Here is a 15,508-nt window from a genome sequence, read left to right on the forward strand (position 1 = left end):
AAAGCCTTTTGCAATTATGTTACAGACAGAAATGTCCTTGCTTTCCATGAAAACAGCATGAGTGGCCCCAAACTTTTGAATGGTAGTAAAGGGTCAGTCCCTCCTTCAAATCCAATTACAATTAAATTGAAATTAAAAGTATAATCTTTCTTTGAAATTTTTCCCCATGTACATAGATCACTATCAATAGGCCACTGAATCAAAACTCTTGCCAAAGCCCTGCCCCTTAATATGCCTGTTTTATACACTACATATGGGTAGAGATTAAGGATAGCTGCTAATGACGAGCCATGTTAATTCGGCTTGGCGATTGCGAGTTATTGGTTTAATGTGCAAAGGCAAGAGGTTATGATGTGATGGTGTTAATAGTGCATTGTTACAGGCTGGCACATCTGTGAGGGTAATAGCATTAACACATCCATAGTCAAATGTATACATATAGATCCAAATCATTGACAACAATACTTGTTATGTCACCACAGATATCACATGAATTAAGTTACATTGGGGCCATATAAAGTGGGTTGCTTAAAATTCGGTTTTATTTGGGACATTCCTGTCTCCATAAATTACAATACACAAACTCTGTATGATGTCTTAAACGCAGAAGCTCTATTGTGAGGTTATAGCTATGTAAACAATGGTACCTGTAGTTATAGAACACGAAGGAAACAATAACAAAAATGTAGGTGTTTCTCAAATTTATTATGATTTTATGATGTTACTTGGAAACAACCGATCTTAATACACTTGGCCAGGGCTCCATCCATCCTTCAGGCCATCCAGTCTGGAGTGACAAAGGAAAAGCCAGAAAGACTCTGGCTGCCTGATGAAGAGGACGTGCAAGATGCAGAGGACATGTCACATGAAGAGGACATGTAAGATGAAGAGTCCTCTGTGGTGTCCAAATCTAATGGAATCTCCTGGAGTGTCTGCAAGCGGAGATTTGGTGTTGATGGCTGGTACGGGGGAGTTGAACGGCGGCTCTCTATATCCTCCCACTCAATGTTCTGGAAGAATGGATGCCGCCTGATACATCCTGCGATCCCGAGGCGATACTGAGGATCTTTCCTCAAAAGATGCTTCAAGATGTCACCAGCTTCTTCAGAGAGCCGTTCGATATACCGGGGTCTTTCATGTAGAATGGAATAGATTATATGGAATGGTAAAGCCCCGTTAAGCATCTGGAATAGCATCACCCCAAAGGACCACCAGTCCACAGCAACACCGTATGTTTGGTTGTTATGGATTTCCGGGGCCATGTACAGGAATGTTCCACATTCTCCGTCTGTTTCTGCTGTTCCAAAAATACCTTCTGCAACAAGACCGAAATCGCAGATCTTCGCATGGCCCCCTCCGTCAAGCAAGATGTTTTCCGGCTTCAGGTCTCGATGTATAACGCCCCGAGCGTGGAGGAACTGGATGCCACAGATGATTTCAGCTGAATAAAATGCAGCTGTGGTCTCGGTGAGGCAGCCCACCCTATTCATATATGACTGGAGGCTTCCACCAGACATATATTCCATTACAAATAATCCGCAGGTCTCAGTTTGGAAGGCTGCATATCCGTGACACAGGAATGGGCTGTCTCGAGCCATCTCCAGCATCCTCCTCTCTTTAAGTAAGTCTTGGGGGTTTATGGCTTTCTTGCGGATGGCTTTGACCGCTACCATGGAATTTCTTCTAGGTACAGAAGACAACATGACCTTTCCAAACGATCCTTCTCCCAGCACCGAATGGAAGGTGAAGCCGGAGAGCGTCATGGGGAGAAGGCTCCGAAATCTTTTCGCAGTAAGACTGCTTTCCTCCATACTCCTGCGTCTTTTCATGGGAACCTTTCCCCTTCTGCGCTCCTCCAGATGTTCCCCTGCTCTTTCTTTCTCCTGCTGCCTCAGACTCTGTCTGCTTTTCTCGCTGTATCTACACCGCTTTTTCTCATGTTCCGAGCTGCCTGTGCTGGTTCTTGGGCGTTTTGTTGTCTTATTTGCCCTGAGACACAGGCTGCTCTCCTCTCTCTCATTCGGAGTACGTTTGGTCCTCTTCCTCTCTCTCCCTCTTTCTTCCTGAGTATTGCTACTCTCTTTCTTCTCTTTGAGGACAGGGACTCTACTGGCCAAGTGCTCCTTGTTCTGATCCTTACTCCTTTTTGCGGTTTTAGCGGAAGATGTTTTCACTCGTTTGAAAAGCTTCCACAGTTTTCTGGGGCAGCATCTCTTTCCAATCAACCTTAGTCCAAGGAGGAGACAACACTCCCCCATAGCTTTCCTTTTAAAAGGTTCCTCTTTTAATTCTCAAGAATCTCTGATGTTGTTGGTAACAACACTTCAAGTCTGCTATGAATAGCTGCTTACAAGTGCCGGGCGCCCAACTACACTGAGTAAACAGGTGAACGTTCTCCTGCTTCACAGTGGCAGTGATGTCACTATTCACTGTGAGGTGACAAAGAGGACTCTTCTGCTTAACTGCTTTATGGATGTAAATACTCTAGTGGATTTCTTTAAAAAAAAAAAAAAAAAATCTTTTGAAAATTCATATAAAATGACCAGGGTGTTAATGTTTGTTGAATTTACATTAGACTTACACGTTACTTTAAATCCTTGAAACTCTAATAACATCCGAGCTGCTGCAAAACTCATCCGCTCAGCTATTCACATGTAACAAAGTAACTGAACACATCACCATAAAGCAGCAGCAGCAGCAGCCGCAGCCGTGGAATATGTATGTTTGTGTAATGTGTTTAACAGAGAAATATTCCTGCACATATTTAGAATATTACATTAATGAAAGAAGTCCTTTAGGCGCAACATGGGTGCAGGTGCAATTTATGGAGGTGCAGAGTGGGTGCAATTTGGCGCTATATAAATAAAAGATGATCATAATAAGTTTTTTTTTTTCTTTATTATGGGTGCAGTGGAAATTTATGTGGGTCCACAAAACCCTGGTGGGTTTTGCCCTGGCTGCACTTTAGCTTGTTTTTTTTTAAATGAGCATAATAGGAGGTTAAGTCTAACACAACAAGACTTCAATGTTTTGTAATCACACCGTTTAGGACCCCACAGAGAGTCATTTAAAGACCGGATATTAATGGCACCCAACATTTTTCTATTTTTTAGTTAATTCACTATAATATTTAATATACTGTATTGGCCCGACTACAGGCCGCAACTTTTTCATATAATCAGGGTTTAGCGCAGGGATTCACAATTCCTATCTCCCAAAGCCCAGGACATGCAGTTCCAGGCGCTGGGCAGGTGCAGGGGAACTGGATCCCTCTCTCTGGCAGCCAGTGTTATAACCTTCCGGTGCTCCACCATAGAAGACCCGGCGGAAGTGCCGGCCAGCAGTAGAGGAGGTTGTCTGCACGCATGGAACAGACGTCCCCCAGCTGCCTCCAGTAGACACCAGGGAGTACGGAGGAAAGCCTGGAGATGCACTGGTAAGTCGGGGGGGGGGCAGAGTGGCTTATCTAGGGGGGCTAAATATATAAGTAAGATGCACTATGATTAAAAGGGGGACCTTAAAATGGTTATTGGTTTTCCACGTTTCTGTTTGTATATAACATATTCTGCCTAACTGCATAATAGATCCCAAAATGTGTTAAAATACATGTGTTCCTTATAATAATAGTTTGTTAGATAAAATACTGTTTTACTACGACCCATAATCGGGCCAATGCGGTGTATGTGTGTATATATATATATCTATATATCTATATATGTATATACCCCGCATTTGCTCAATTATAAGACGATCCCCAACATTTGAATATTCATTTAGGAAAAAAAGAAAAAGCCTGAATATAAGACTACCCTAGAAAGAAAAAAAGTTTTACTAGTAAATATTAATTCTCATGTAAACTATTGTTTCCTATTTAATAAAAGCTATGATTGAGAAAAATGCATTTTTAGTTTTTATGTCCTTCTATTTGCCAACCTGCCCCCCCCAGAAATGCTTTATACCCCTTTATATGCCACTCTACCCCCAGATATGCCCTATACACCCCTATATGCCACTCAGCCTCCCTGATATGCCTCTTGACCCCCTATTTGCCACTCTGCCCCCCAGATATGCCTTATACACGCCTACATACCACTCTGACTCCCTGGTTTTTCTTTTAACCCCCTATATGCCACTCTGCCTCCCTGAGCAATGGGCTCCTCTGGCATCAACCAATAAAGGACAGGTTTCCTTTTTATATGTAGACAATTAAGCCAAGTCATTCATTGCTGTACTACAAAAAATAATTTCTAATATCCTTATACATTCCAACAGCATGGGATACCTCCAGAAGGTAGCAGGATGTCGAAGGGTTGCTGTGGAGCTAGGATCCAGATACACCGAGAAATTATTTTATTAGAAGATACAGAAGTAACCGGTTATGTGATTTGCCCAAAATATTAGCCCTCTTTTTCAGTGTTGAATAAACCTTTCTTAGGTTAAGAATACAGACATTTAATCATTTTCGTAATTCAAATTTCAGTTTAAACTGTGTTTAAAAGGAAAATATACCCCTTAGCCAATAATATATTTGTGAACATGATCAAGCACTTTAGGGATGGACATTCCCAGTGTTTTCCATGTAATTGCCTTTTAATGCATTTGATAGAATTTTAGGATTCATTTAAACTTATGCACAAAGTAACAAAATCAAGCTGGTGTAACTGACTATTGTAGCTGGAAACGGCTGATTGTTACAATGGAATATCTTTATAGGCATACAGAGGCCCTTTATCACTCCCATCACTACTGTGTTCCAATGGCACGTTGTGTTTGCTGATCGAAGTTTCCGTTTTAAAGTCTAATTGATCATTAGAAAGCCTTTTGCAATTATGTTACAGACAGAAATGTCCTTGCTTTCCATGAAAACAGCGTGAGTGGCCCCAAACTTTTGAATGGTAGTAAAGGGTCAGTCCCTCCTTCAAATCCAATTACAATTAAATTGAAATTAAAAGTATAATCTTTCTTTGAAATTTTTCCCCATGTACATAGATCACTATCAATAGGCCACTGAATCAAAACTCTTGCCAAAGCCCTGCCCCTTAATATGCCTGTTTTATACACTACATATGGGTAGAGATTAAGGATAGCTGCTAATGACGAGCCATGTTAATTCGGCTTGGCGATTGCGAGTTATTGGTTTAATGTGCAAAGGCAAGAGGTTATGATGTGATGGTGTTAATAGTGCATTGTTACAGGCTGGCACATCTGTGAGGGTAATAGCATTAACACATCCATAGTCAAATGTATACATATAGGTCCAAATCATTGACAACAATACTTGTTATGTCACCACAGATATCACATGAATTAAGTTACATTGGGGCCATATAAAGTGGGTTGCTTAAAATTCGGTTTTATTTGGGACATTCCTGTCTCCATAAATTACAATACACAAACTCTGTATGATGTCTTAAACGCAGAAGCTCTATTGTGAGGTTATAGCTATGTAAACAATGGTACCTGTAGTTATAGAACACGAAGGAAACAATAACAAAAATGTAGGTGTTTCTCAAATTTATTATGATTTTATGATGTTACTTGGAAACAACCGATCTTAATACACTTGGCCAGGGCTCCATCCATCCTTCAGGCCATCCAGTCTGGAGTGACAAAGGAAAAGCCAGAAAGACTCTGGCTGCCTGATGAAGAGGACGTGCAAGATGCAGAGGACATGTCACATGAAGAGGACATGTAAGATGAAGAGTCCTCTGTGGTGTCCAAATCTAATGGAATCTCCTGGAGTGTCTGCAAGCGGAGATTTGGTGTTGATGGCTGGTACGGGGGAGTTGAACGGCGGCTCTCTATATCCTCCCACTCAATGTTCTGGAAGAATGGATGCCGCCTGATACATCCTGCGATCCCGAGGCGATACTGAGGATCTTTCCTCAAAAGATGCTTCAAGATGTCACCAGCTTCTTCAGAGAGCCGTTCGATATACCGGGGTCTTTCATGTAGAATGGAATAGATTATATGGAATGGTAAAGCCCCGTTAAGCATCTGGAATAGCATCACCCCAAAGGACCACCAGTCCACAGCAACACCGTATGTTTGGTTGTTATGGATTTCCGGGGCCATGTACAGGAATGTTCCACATTCTCCGTCTGTTTCTGCTGTTCCAAAAATACCTTCTGCAACAAGACCGAAATCGCAGATCTTCGCATGGCCCCCTCCGTCAAGCAAGATGTTTTCCGGCTTCAGGTCTCGATGTATAACGCCCCGAGCGTGGAGGAACTGGATGCCACAGATGATTTCAGCTGAATAAAATGCAGCTGTGGTCTCGGTGAGGCAGCCCACCCTATTCATATATGACTGGAGGCTTCCACCAGACATATATTCCATTACAAATAATCCGCAGGTCTCAGTTTGGAAGGCTGCATATCCGTGACACAGGAATGGGCTGTCTCGAGCCATCTCCAGCATCCTCCTCTCTTTAAGTAAGTCTTGGGGGTTTATGGCTTTCTTGCGGATGGCTTTGACCGCTACCATGGAATTTCTTCTAGGTACAGAAGCCAACATGACCTTTCCAAACGATCCTTCTCCCAGCACCGAATGGAAGGTGAAGCCGGAGAGCGTCATGGGGAGAAGGCTCCGAAATCTTTTCGCAGTAAGACTGCTTTCCTCCATACTCCTGCGTCTTTTCATGGGAACCTTTCCCCTTCTGCGCTCCTCCAGATGTTCCCCTGCTCTTTCTTTCTCCTGCTGCCTCAGACTCTGTCTGCTTTTCTCGCTGTATCTACACCGCTTTTTCTCATGTTCCGAGCTGCCTGTGCTGGTTCTTGGGCGTTTTGTTGTCTTATTTGCCCTGAGACACAGGCTGCTCTCCTCTCTCTCATTCGGAGTACGTTTGGTCCTCTTCCTCTCTCTCCCTCTTTCTTCCTGAGTATTGCTACTCTCTTTCTTCTCTTTGAGGACAGGGACTCTACTGGCCAAGTGCTCCTTGTTCTGATCCTTACTCCTTTTTGCGGTTTTAGCGGAAGATGTTTTCACTCGTTTGAAAAGCTTCCACAGTTTTCTGGGGCAGCATCTCTTTCCAATCAACCTTAGTCCAAGGAGGAGACAACACTCCCCCATAGCTTTCCTTTTAAAAGGTTCCTCTTTTAATTCTCAAGAATCTCTGATGTTGTTGGTAACAACACTTCAAGTCTGCTATGAATAGCTGCTTACAAGTGCCGGGCGCCCAACTACACTGAGTAAACAGGTGAACGTTCTCCTGCTTCACAGTGGCAGTGATGTCACTATTCACTGTGAGGTGACAAAGAGGACTCTTCTGCTTAACTGCTTTATGGATGTAAATACTCTAGTGGATTTCTTTAAAAAAAAAAAAAAAAATCTTTTGAAAATTCATATAAAATGACCAGGGTGTTAATGTTTGTTGAATTTACATTAGACTTACACGTTACTTTAAATCCTTGAAACTCTAATAACATCCGAGCTGCTGCAAAACTCATCCGCTCAGCTATTCACATGTAACAAAGTAACTGAACACATCACCATAAAGCAGCAGCAGCAGCAGCCGCAGCCGTGGAATATGTATGTTTGTGTAATGTGTTTAACAGAGAAATATTCCTGCACATATTTAGAATATTACATTAATGAAAGAAGTCCTTTAGGCGCAACATGGGTGCAGGTGCAATTTATGGAGGTGCAGAGTGGGTGCAATTTGGCGCTATATAAATAAAAGATGATCATAATAAGTTTTTTTTTTTCTTTATTATGGGTGCAGTGGAAATTTATGTGGGTCCACAAAACCCTGGTGGGTTTTGCCCTGGCTGCACTTTAGCTTGTTTTTTTTTAAATGAGCATAATAGGAGGTTAAGTCTAACACAACAAGACTTCAATGTTTTGTAATCACACCGTTTAGGACCCCACAGAGAGTCATTTAAAGACCGGATATTAATGGCACCCAACATTTTTCTATTTTTTAGTTAATTCACTATAATATTTAATATACTGTATTGGCCCGACTACAGGCCGCAAGTTTTTCATATAATCAGGGTTTAGCGCAGGGATTCACAATTCCTATCTCCCAAAGCCCAGGACATGCAGTTCCAGGCGCTGGGCAGGTGCAGGGGAACTGGATCCCTCTCTCTGGCAGCCAGTGTTATAACCTTCCGGTGCTCCACCATAGAAGACCCGGCGGAAGTGCCGGCCAGCAGTAGAGGAGGTTGTCTGCACGCATGGAACAGACGTCCCCCAGCTGCCTCCAGTAGACACCAGGGAGTACGGAGGAAAGCCTGGAGATGCACTGGTAAGTCGGGGGGGGGGCAGAGTGGCTTATCTAGGGGGGCTAAATATATAAGTAAGATGCACTATGATTAAAAGGGGGACCTTAAAATGGTTATTGGTTTTCCACGTTTCTGTTTGTATATAACATATTCTGCCTAACTGCATAATAGATCCCAAAATGTGTTAAAATACATGTGTTCCTTATAATAATAGTTTGTTAGATAAAATACTGTTTTACTACGACCCATAATCGGGCCAATGCGGTGTATGTGTGTATATATCTATATCTATATATCTATATATATATACCCCGCATTTGCTCAATTATAAGACGATCCCCAACATTTGAATATTCATTTAGGAAAAAAAGAAAAAGCCTGAATATAAGACTACCCTAGAAAGAAAAAAAGTTTTACTAGTAAATATTAATTCTCATGTAAACTATTGTTTCCTATTTAATAAAAGCTATGATTGAGAAAAATGCATTTTTAGTTTTTATGTCCTTCTATTTGCCAACCTGCCCCCCCCAGAAATGCTTTATACCCCTTTATATGCCACTCTACCCCCAGATATGCCCTATACACCCCTATATGCCACTCAGCCTCCCTGATATGCCTCTTGACCCCCTATTTGCCACTCTGCCCCCCAGATATGCCTTATACACGCCTACATACCACTCTGACTCCCTGGTTTTTCTTTTAACCCCCTATATGCCACTCTGCCTCCCTGAGCAATGGGCTCCTCTGGCATCAACCAATAAAGGACAGGTTTCCTTTTTATATGTAGACAATTAAGCCAAGTCATTCATTGCTGTACTACAAAAAATAATTTCTAATATCCTTATACATTCCAACAGCATGGGATACCTCCAGAAGGTAGCAGGATGTCGAAGGGTTGCTGTGGAGCTAGGATCCAGATACACCGAGAAATTATTTTATTAGAAGATACAGAAGTAACCGGTTATGTGATTTGCCCAAAATATTAGCCCTCTTTTTCAGTGTTGAATAAACCTTTCTTAGGTTAAGAATACAGACATTTAATCATTTTCGTAATTCAAATTTCAGTTTAAACTGTGTTTAAAAGGAAAATATACCCCTTAGCCAATAATATATTTGTGAACATGATCAAGCACTTTAGGGATGGACATTCCCAGTGTTTTCCATGTAATTGCCTTTTAATGCATTTGATAGAATTTTAGGATTCATTTAAACTTATGCACAAAGTAACAAAATCAAGCTGGTGTAACTGACTATTGTAGCTGGAAACGGCTGATTGTTACAATGGAATATCTTTATAGGCATACAGAGGCCCTTTATCACTCCCATCACTACTGTGTTCCAATGGCACGTTGTGTTTGCTGATCGAAGTTTCCGTTTTAAAGTCTAATTGATCATTAGAAAGCCTTTTGCAATTATGTTACAGACAGAAATGTCCTTGCTTTCCATGAAAACAGCATGAGTGGCCCCAAACTTTTGAATGGTAGTAAAGGGTCAGTCCCTCCTTCAAATCCAATTACAATTAAATTGAAATTAAAAGTATAATCTTTCTTTGAAATTTTTCCCCATGTACATAGATCACTATCAATAGGCCACTGAATCAAAACTCTTGCCAAAGCCCTGCCCCTTAATATGCCTGTTTTATACACTACATATGGGTAGAGATTAAGGATAGCTGCTAATGACGAGCCATGTTAATTCGGCTTGGCGATTGCGAGTTATTGGTTTAATGTGCAAAGGCAAGAGGTTATGATGTGATGGTGTTAATAGTGCATTGTTACAGGCTGGCACATCTGTGAGGGTAATAGCATTAACACATCCATAGTCAAATGTATACATATAGGTCCAAATCATTGACAACAATACTTGTTATGTCACCACAGATATCACATGAATTAAGTTACATTGGGGCCATATAAAGTGGGTTGCTTAAAATTCGGTTTTATTTGGGACATTCCTGTCTCCATAAATTACAATACACAAACTCTGTATGATGTCTTAAACGCAGAAGCTCTATTGTGAGGTTATAGCTATGTAAACAATGGTACCTGTAGTTATAGAACACGAAGGAAACAATAACAAAAATGTAGGTGTTTCTCAAATTTATTATGATTTTATGATGTTACTTGGAAACAACCGATCTTAATACACTTGGCCAGGGCTCCATCCATCCTTCAGGCCATCCAGTCTGGAGTGACAAAGGAAAAGCCAGAAAGACTCTGGCTGCCTGATGAAGAGGACGTGCAAGATGCAGAGGACATGTCACATGAAGAGGACATGTAAGATGAAGAGTCCTCTGTGGTGTCCAAATCTAATGGAATCTCCTGGAGTGTCTGCAAGCGGAGATTTGGTGTTGATGGCTGGTACGGGGGAGTTGAACGGCGGCTCTCTATATCCTCCCACTCAATGTTCTGGAAGAATGGATGCCGCCTGATACATCCTGCGATCCCGAGGCGATACTGAGGATCTTTCCTCAAAAGATGCTTCAAGATGTCACCAGCTTCTTCAGAGAGCCGTTCGATATACCGGGGTCTTTCATGTAGAATGGAATAGATTATATGGAATGGTAAAGCCCCGTTAAGCATCTGGAATAGCATCACCCCAAAGGACCACCAGTCCACAGCAACACCGTATGTTTGGTTGTTATGGATTTCCGGGGCCATGTACAGGAATGTTCCACATTCTCCGTCTGTTTCTGCTGTTCCAAAAATACCTTCTGCAACAAGACCGAAATCGCAGATCTTCGCATGGCCCCCTCCGTCAAGCAAGATGTTTTCCGGCTTCAGGTCTCGATGTATAACGCCCCGAGCGTGGAGGAACTGGATGCCACAGATGATTTCAGCTGAATAAAATGCAGCTGTGGTCTCGGTGAGGCAGCCCACCCTATTCATATATGACTGGAGGCTTCCACCAGACATATATTCCATTACAAATAATCCGCAGGTCTCAGTTTGGAAGGCTGCATATCCGTGACACACGAATGGGCTGTCTCGAGCCATCTCCAGCATCCTCCTCTCTTTAAGTAAGTCTTGGGGGTTTATGGCTTTCTTGCGGATGGCTTTGACCGCTACCATGGAATTTCTTCTAGGTACAGAAGACAACATGACCTTTCCAAACGATCCTTCTCCCAGCACCGAATGGAAGGTGAAGCCGGAGAGCGTCATGGGGAGAAGGCTCCGAAATCTTTTCGCAGTAAGACTGCTTTCCTCCATACTCCTGCGTCTTTTCATGGGAACCTTTCCCCTTCTGCGCTCCTCCAGATGTCCCCCTGCTCTTTCTTTCTCCTGCTGCCTCAGACTCTGTCTGCTTTTCTCGCTGTATCTACACCGCTTTTTCTCATGTTCCGAGCTGCCTGTGCTGGTTCTTGGGCGTTTTGTTGTCTTATTTGCCCTGAGACACAGGCTGCTCTCCTCTCTCTCATTCGGAGTACGTTTGGTCCTCTTCCTCTCTCTCCCTCTTTCTTCCTGAGTATTGCTACTCTCTTTCTTCTCTTTGAGGACAGGGACTCTACTGGCCAAGTGCTCCTTGTTCTGATCCTTACTCCTTTTTGCGGTTTTAGCGGAAGATGTTTTCACTCGTTTGAAAAGCTTCCACAGTTTTCTGGGGCAGCATCTCTTTCCAATCAACCTTAGTCCAAGGAGGAGACAACACTCCCCCATAGCTTTCCTTTTAAAAGGTTCCTCTTTTAATTCTCAAGAATCTCTGATGTTGTTGGTAACAACACTTCAAGTCTGCTATGAATAGCTGCTTACAAGTGCCGGGCGCCCAACTACACTGAGTAAACAGGTGAACGTTCTCCTGCTTCACAGTGGCAGTGATGTCACTATTCACTGTGAGGTGACAAAGAGGACTCTTCTGCTTAACTGCTTTATGGATGTAAATACTCTAGTGGATTTCTTTAAAAAAAAAAAAAAAAATCTTTTGAAAATTCATATAAAATGACCAGGGTGTTAATGTTTGTTGAATTTACATTAGACTTACACGTTACTTTAAATCCTTGAAACTCTAATAACATCCGAGCTGCTGCAAAACTCATCCGCTCAGCTATTCACATGTAACAAAGTAACTGAACACATCACCATAAAGCAGCAGCAGCAGCAGCCGCAGCCGTGGAATATGTATGTTTGTGTAATGTGTTTAACAGAGAAATATTCCTGCACATATTTAGAATATTACATTAATGAAAGAAGTCCTTTAGGCGCAACATGGGTGCAGGTGCAATTTATGGAGGTGCAGAGTGGGTGCAATTTGGCGCTATATAAATAAAAGATGATCATAATAAGTTTTTTTTTTTCTTTATTATGGGTGCAGTGGAAATTTATGTGGGTCCACAAAACCCTGGTGGGTTTTGCCCTGGCTGCACTTTAGCTTGTTTTTTTTAAAATGAGCATAATAGGAGGTTAAGTCTAACACAACAAGACTTCAATGTTTTGTAATCACACCGTTTAGGACCCCACAGAGAGTCATTTAAAGACCGGATATTAATGGCACCCAACATTTTTCTATTTTTTAGTTAATTCACTATAATATTTAATATACTGTATTGGCCCGACTACAGGCCGCAAGTTTTTCATATAATCAGGGTTTAGCGCAGGGATTCACAATTCCTATCTCCCAAAGCCCAGGACATGCAGTTCCAGGCGCTGGGCAGGTGCAGGGGAACTGGATCCCTCTCTCTGGCAGCCAGTGTTATAACCTTCCGGTGCTCCACCATAGAAGACCCGGCGGAAGTGCCGGCCAGCAGTAGAGGAGGTTGTCTGCACGCATGGAACAGACGTCCCCCAGCTGCCTCCAGTAGACACCAGGGAGTACGGAGGAAAGCCTGGAGATGCACTGGTAAGTCGGGGGGGGGGCAGAGTGGCTTATCTAGGGGGGCTAAATATATAAGTAAGATGCACTATGATTAAAAGGGGGACCTTAAAATGGTTATTGGTTTTCCACGTTTCTGTTTGTATATAACATATTCTGCCTAACTGCATAATAGATCCCAAAATGTGTTAAAATACATGTGTTCCTTATAATAATAGTTTGTTAGATAAAATACTGTTTTACTACGACCCATAATCGGGCCAATGCGGTGTATGTGTGTATATATCTATATCTATATATCTATATATATATACCCCGCATTTGCTCAATTATAAGACGATCCCCAACATTTGAATATTCATTTAGGAAAAAAAGAAAAAGCCTGAATATAAGACTACCCTAGAAAGAAAAAAAGTTTTACTAGTAAATATTAATTCTCATGTAAACTATTGTTTCCTATTTAATAAAAGCTATGATTGAGAAAAATGCATTTTTAGTTTTTATGTCCTTCTATTTGCCAACCTGCCCCCCCCAGAAATGCTTTATACCCCTTTATATGCCACTCTACCCCCAGATATGCCCTATACACCCCTATATGCCACTCAGCCTCCCTGATATGCCTCTTGACCCCCTATTTGCCACTCTGCCCCCCAGATATGCCTTATACACGCCTACATACCACTCTGACTCCCTGGTTTTTCTTTTAACCCCCTATATGCCACTCTGCCTCCCTGAGCAATGGGCTCCTCTGGCATCAACCAATAAAGGACAGGTTTCCTTTTTATATGTAGACAATTAAGCCAAGTCATTCATTGCTGTACTACAAAAAATAATTTCTAATATCCTTATACATTCCAACAGCATGGGATACCTCCAGAAGGTAGCAGGATGTCGAAGGGTTGCTGTGGAGCTAGGATCCAGATACACCGAGAAATTATTTTATTAGAAGATACAGAAGTAACCGGTTATGTGATTTGCCCAAAATATTAGCCCTCTTTTTCAGTGTTGAATAAACCTTTCTTAGGTTAAGAATACAGACATTTAATCATTTTCGTAATTCAAATTTCAGTTTAAACTGTGTTTAAAAGGAAAATATACCCCTTAGCCAATAATATATTTGTGAACATGATCAAGCACTTTAGGGATGGACATTCCCAGTGTTTTCCATGTAATTGCCTTTTAATGCATTTGATAGAATTTTAGGATTCATTTAAACTTATGCACAAAGTAACAAAATCAAGCTGGTGTAACTGACTATTGTAGCTGGAAACGGCTGATTGTTACAATGGAATATCTTTATAGGCATACAGAGGCCCTTTATCACTCCCATCACTACTGTGTTCCAATGGCACGTTGTGTTTGCTGATCGAAGTTTCCGTTTTAAAGTCTAATTGATCATTAGAAAGCCTTTTGCAATTATGTTACAGACAGAAATGTCCTTGCTTTCCATGAAAACAGCATGAGTGGCCCCAAACTTTTGAATGGTAGTAAAGGGTCAGTCCCTCCTTCAAATCCAATTACAATTAAATTGAAATTAAAAGTATAATCTTTCTTTGAAATTTTTCCCCATGTACATAGATCACTATCAATAGGCCACTGAATCAAAACTCTTGCCAAAGCCCTGCCCCTTAATATGCCTGTTTTATACACTACATATGGGTAGAGATTAAGGATAGCTGCTAATGACGAGCCATGTTAATTCGGCTTGGCGATTGCGAGTTATTGGTTTAATGTGCAAAGGCAAGAGGTTATGATGTGATGGTGTTAATAGTGCATTGTTACAGGCTGGCACATCTGTGAGGGTAATAGCATTAACACATCCATAGTCAAATGTATACATATAGGTCCAAATCATTGACAACAATACTTGTTATGTCACCACAGATATCACATGAATTAAGTTACATTGGGGCCATATAAAGTGGGTTGCTTAAAATTCGGTTTTATTTGGGACATTCCTGTCTCCATAAATTACAATACACAAACTCTGTATGATGTCTTAAACGCAGAAGCTCTATTGTGAGGTTATAGCTATGTAAACAATGGTACCTGTAGTTATAGAACACGAAGGAAACAATAACAAAAATGTAGGTGTTTCTCAAATTTATTATGATTTTATGATGTTACTTGGAAACAACCGATCTTAATACACTTGGCCAGGGCTCCATCCATCCTTCAGGCCATCCAGTCTGGAGTGACAAAGGAAAAGCCAGAAAGACTCTGGCTGCCTGATGAAGAGGACGTGCAAGATGCAGAGGACATGTCACATGAAGAGGACATGTAAGATGAAGAGTCCTCTGTGGTGTCCAAATCTAATGGAATCTCCTGGAGTGTCTGCAAGCGGAGATTTGGTGTTGATGGCTGGTACGGGGGAGTTGAACGGCGGCTCTCTATATCCTCCCACTCAATGTTCTGGAAGAATGGATGCCGCCTGATACATCCTGCGATCCCGAGGCGATACTGAGGATCTTTCCTCA

The sequence above is a fragment of the Spea bombifrons genome, chromosome 4 (assembly GCF_027358695.1).
Source record: "Spea bombifrons isolate aSpeBom1 chromosome 4, aSpeBom1.2.pri, whole genome shotgun sequence".
Lineage (NCBI taxonomy): Eukaryota > Metazoa > Chordata > Amphibia > Anura > Pelobatidae > Spea > Spea bombifrons.